We start from the raw sequence: 6,000 nt of genomic DNA on the forward strand, positions 1-6,000 counted from the left end.
TCTACAATAAAACAAATTTTAAATAAAGATAAAAAGAAGTAAAGGAAGGTATTTGACATATTTTCTTCAAAATATTTACAGCTAACATGATTTTCTAAACATTTGATATTACCGTAGGTTTTTCTTATTTTTGTTTTTAAGCCCTCTGTATCACAGCAGTACTAGCAGTCTATGTTTATACTCCTGCGTTTTCCTTTGTGGAGTATATTGGATTGGAGGCTAGGGGAGTCATGGGAATGAAAGGTTATTTCAACATCATTTACTCCAACTCCCTGTTTTATGGAGTAGGACATTTGGGGTTAATTCACCTGCCTGAGGTCATATGTCAAGGTAGTGGCACAGCCACGATCTCAAAGAGAGCCGTGGTTTTTCTTTGTGCACACGCTCTTGCCCAGACATTCCACTCACATTCTGATCAATATTAGGGTAGCTGGGCTTGGGCTACTGGAAACTCAGTTGGGAAGGTACCTGTGATGGTCCTACAAATAGATATAATTTGCTACAGTCTCTATTGTTAAGCTTATACTCATGGACCACAACTCATTTTCTGCAGGAAACAAGGACATCCTTACCCCAATGGTGTAGAATCCTGCTTGTAAAGGATCAGTACCTAGAAAAAAAAATTAAGAAAATAAGTTATTTCTTATTTTGTTCATTCAAAAAATATGACTCAAGAGCTTCTTATACGCCAGGTGTTCTAAGTGTAGGGAATATGACAACCCAAGAAATTGTCAAAAATCTCTGCCTTTAGGCAAATTGTGTTCTAGTTGTGGAAACAAAATAAATCAGCAAATAAGTAAAATATACTGCATTTTATCTTAATTTAATTAATTAATTTATTTTTTGTGACAGTCTTGCTCTGTCACCCACGTTTGGAGTGTAGTGGCACAATCTCTGCTCGCTACAACCTCCACCTCCTGGGTTCAAGCGATTCTCCTGCCTCAGCCTCCCAAGTAGCTGGGACTACAGGTGCAGGCTAACACACCTGGCTAATTTTTTTTTTTTTTTGTATTTTTAGTAGAGACGGGGTTTCACCATGTTGGCCAGGCTGGTCTCTAACTCCTGACCTCAAGTGATCCTCCCGCCTTGGCCTTTCAAAGTGCTGGGATTACAGGCGTGAGCCATCGCACCCGGCAAATATACTGTATTTTAGATGTTGATAAATGTGAAAATAAATAGAACGGGGAAAGGGGATAAATAGTGGGTAAAAGGGTGGAGGCTGCAATTTTCAGCAGGATGGGAGGGCAGGGTCCACGGCGAAGGTGACAGTTGGGGCCTAGAGGAATGAGAGTGTGGGGTGAGGCTGGGGGATGGAGCCTGTGGAGCACAGAGGCTCCTTTGAAACCACGGAGGTGCAGAGTGGCATGGAAGAGGAGTGTCTCCTCTGAAGCACCCTGATCTCCAGGGATTCCTTCCTTACTCCCTCTTTGCTCCAGCCAGTGGAAGTATGGCTGGTGTAAGAGTTTACCTTCTGACCAGAGCTGTCTCAAGAATTTAGGAATTTAAAATGTTGCAAGCACTTGTAATAAGTGGAAGAGGAGTAGAAGGAAGGAATTAAGAGCTGGAAGCTCCCTCATGGGGATTCTGAGCTTATATAACACAATTAACATTGTTCCCTTGATGGCCCCCTCTCCACCTCATCCCTTTGTGACACCCCAGCCTGTTGATGACATTTGCTCTGAAGACTACCTCTGTTCCTCAACTGTGATTCCAAGTGTTTACTTCTTGAGTTCCACAAATCAAAGTCTCTCTTTGATGTTCATTGTAACCAATTTTCATTCATATACACATAGACATGATGTTGGTGGAGAAGAGAAGCCAAACAGTTTTATTTCCTCTGGTGGCTGACTAGAATGACTCCCTCCCAGTCTGAAGGGTTCCAGAAGTCATTTGGGAATTCGCTCTGTAGCAGAGCCCTTTTTCCTGTAGTTGCTTGAGAAGGAAGAGAGAACATCAGTCAACCCCTGGTTTCTGCTCTGATGCAAGAGTAACCTTGAGGATATTCTTAATTTATCAGCATCATGCAGAATGTCACCATTCAATGATCGAATTGTGAATTTAATTAAGTAGTGATTTGGGTGTTCCTAGGTAGATATATTCACAGTATGGTAGAGTTGGAAAAAGGATGGAGGTAAAAACTATTTTGGAGGGAAGTGACCTGAAAATACAGAGCAAAATTCTTGTTTTCCATTAGTTACCAGGTATTTTATAAACCTTATATATGACTTTTGTATGTACCGAACCATCCATTAACTTTGAATGATCAGATGCTAGGGTGTGAGGAATTTTCAGGCCAAAATGCACCGGGTAATTGTCTCCTATTGGCAGTGCGATATTACAGATAACCTCTAGGAGATCCTGAATATATTCAGGCAAAACCAGGCAAACAAACATTCAGGATGTTACCAGTGTGGAAAACCCCTAGGAGGTGAGTATGGCAGGGAATCAGTTTGAAAAAGAGGGTAAATAGAATGAAACTACTTTGGTTATAAAAGTGCTGCAAATGTATGAGAGTACTTCAGAACTACTCTCTACGCTACAAAAGCCAACAGGTGTAGTTATGCAGTTCCTTTTATGTTGTTACACTTCAATAGAATTTATTTAGTTTTGCTTCTTTTTCACCTATGAAATGTGTATTAGTCAGGATTCTCCAGAGAAACAGAACCAATAGAATATATGTAGACATATAAAAAGGAATTTGTTATAAGGAATTAGATCATGCAATTTTGGAGGCTGAGAAGTCTCACCATCTGCTGTGGAGAACTGGTGGTATAGTTTCAGTCTAAGCCCAAAGGCCTGAGAACCAGGAGAGCCCATGGTGTGAGTCCTGACTTCTGAGACTCAAGAACCATGAGCTATGATGTCCGATGTCCCAGGGCAAGAGAACATGCATGTCCCAGATCAACACGAGAGAGATAATTCACCTTTCCCCTGTCTCTTTGTTCTTTGTAGACCTTCAATAGACTGGATAGTGCCCACCCACATTGGTGAGGGCAATCTCTTTATTCAGTCTACTGATTCAAATGTTCATTTCTTCCAGAGACATTCTCACAAACACACCCAGGAATAATGTTTTACCAGCTACCTGGGTATCCGCTTAGCCCAGTCAAATTGGCACATGAAACTAACCATCACAAAACTCAACTCTTATTTTAAGATAGCAGTTTTAAAAAAATTTACTACACACCTTTAATTAAATTTATTTTCAGTTTACCTCTCCGTTGTACTACTTACTAGCTATATTACAATGAGTACAACATTTAGTATTTCTGCACCTTGATTTAGTTCTCTAGAAAATTGTGAGTACTAATATTGTCTACATCACAAAATTATTTTGAGGATTAAATAAAATTAACATTATAAGGGCTCAGGACATTACATGGCATATAATACATAATTATTATATATTAGCTATAATTATTACTGTTGTGTCATCATTATTATAATTACCATCATTTTCTCACAGAAGGATTTCAGGGCTATTATTACAAAACTCTTTCCCTTGTGTTTCCAATACACCAACTATTTCAATCAAGAAAATTAATAGCCTATGGAGAGAGAGTGGCGTTTGTCGTCACTATGATTCATTCTATTAAATGTATTAAAAGTAATGGCAAAAACCGCAATTACTTTTGCACCAGCATAAAGTCACTAGGTGCATGAATTTTGCATAATTCTTTTAATTTCTTGGAACCTTGATGTCTCTCATTTGTTCAACAAGGTAGATATTATTAATCCCTTCAACGAGATGTGAAGAACAAAGTTCAGAAAGGTTAAGGATGGTAAACAATATCACATTTAAGGGCTTGGCACTTCATTGACTCTATAAATAGTAGCTACTACTTTGAGCTATGATTCCCTTTCATGAAAATCCTCATGCTAAAACTATGTGCTTCTTTCAACAGAGACAACCAAAATTAAGACTGATGGAGAAATTTCCCCCAGCAATATCACTTAAAAATATATATTTTTAACTTTAATTACCTGGTATTAAGTTTTCTGCAGGAATACAAATAAAATTGCAAGTATGGCTTCTGAGAACCTACTGTTTTTTGCTAACCATATTCTTTCCTTGAATGAAGATTCTGAATTATATAAATGAATCCTTGTCTTCCTGACGTAGATGATTAAATGTAGCAAAATAGCTACACATAGCAACTGCCTGGCTCCTTTTCAACAGGAACACACCTAGGGGTCTGGTTCTGTCACTGGGGAGTGCCACAGACTCAAGTTCTACCAGACCAGGACAGAGCGTTGTCACTGAGGAACTTGGGTTGAGCTAGCTCTATCACATTTCCTATGACTGATCTCATCAACACTGAAAGGCAGGCTGGTGCCCCTGAAGAACAGCCCCAGATTTCAAACCTGATCCATCGCTTCCAATGAGGAATCATAGGAGCAACTAAAGATGGATCATATAATAACGGAAAAAAAATCTATTTGACAAAATAATTGCATTTTCCCTTGTCAATTCATTACTGCTAAAAAGTCCTTCTTTGACAAAAACTTCCATAATACTGCACACTGGGGTCAGGAGAAGGAAGAAGAGGGAAAAAGGAGGGAAAAATCAACGGAGAAAATAATTATTGCATATCTCACTCCAAAGCAAACTTCCTTCAACATCAAAGGAAGGATATCAAGGAATTACATAAAGGTCATTTAATGACCATGAAATAGAATTTTTAGAGCAGCATGGTTCAGGGTGAACTTGTGATTAGCAATACAATTAGCCTTCCCTATGATTGCAATAATTAATTAATAGGCCAAGAGTTCTGAACATGTGCATTCGTGGAAGAATTTTGTTCCCTTTGATTTAAGCAAATAGCAATAAAACTCCCAATTTGCCTTCTTTTTGAGGGTTCGTGGGGCTGAAACGAAGGCATAGCTTTGTCTTCCCCATTGCAAACTAACTTCTGATTTCAAAATGTTGCAAAAGTCTTTGCCATGTAATGAATTCATTTGATGCTGAAGCATCCAGTGATGGGATGATGCAAGTTATCTTGGTGGCATTAAATTATACATTCACCTAAAGCTGAGGTAAAGTAATCCCACAGAGTTTGTTAAAATATTTACATTGCCAATTAGTGTAATGGGGGCACCAGATTCTGTACAAGATAGCTTTGAAAAGCAGGAAAACCAGTTAAGTAAATGTAAAAAAAAAAAAAAAAAGATACACCTTTGTAAAGAAGTTAGAACATGTTTTCAGAGTCACCATCTCATTTATTTTTCAGCCAAACTCACAAGGAATTTACACTTTTGAGCATTTGGTCTATGATCCTTATAAACAAATGCAGGGACATCTTTCAGGCAAAGCAAATCATAGCAAATAATTTTAGCTTCTTGTTATACGGGCTTTTGCCATTGTTGGTACTAGGCAGAGTCCAGATTGGATGGGTGATAGGTGGGAGGATAATATTGAGGATGATTGCCTCCTGTGGTGCCAAAGAGAAGCTGAAGCTAAAATGTATATCTGTATGCTGTGAGGTTGCCATGTCCTCATCATCTTCAAGAAAAAGAGTGGAACTACCCTCATCCCTTCCATATGCATTTGCCTTTCTGAAATTTTTTTTATTGTGACAGTCAAGATACAATTAATTGTCATTTCAATGAGTTTATCTGAAAAAAGAAACAAGCATATTGAACACTAACCCTGTACCATATGTCTACTAGGTCCTTTGCATACATCATTTAACTTAATCCTCACAAGAACCCTACTGGAGGCTGGGTGCAGTAGTTCATACCTGTAATGCCAGCACTTTGGGAGGCTGAGGTAGGAAAATCATTTGAGGTCAGGAGTTTGAGACCAGCCTCGGCAACATAGAGAACATAGATCCTATCTTTACAAAAACAAACAAACACAATTTAGTACGGTGTGGTGGCACACACCTGTAGTCCCAGCTCGTTAGGAGGCTGAGGCAGGAGGATCAATTGAGCCCAGGAATTTGAGGCTGCAGTGAGCTAAGGATTGTGCCACTACACTCCAACCTGGACAACACAGCA

This window comes from Colobus angolensis, unplaced genomic scaffold (assembly GCF_000951035.1).
Source record: "Colobus angolensis palliatus isolate OR3802 unplaced genomic scaffold, Cang.pa_1.0 Scaffold63, whole genome shotgun sequence".
NCBI lineage: Eukaryota > Metazoa > Chordata > Mammalia > Primates > Cercopithecidae > Colobus > Colobus angolensis.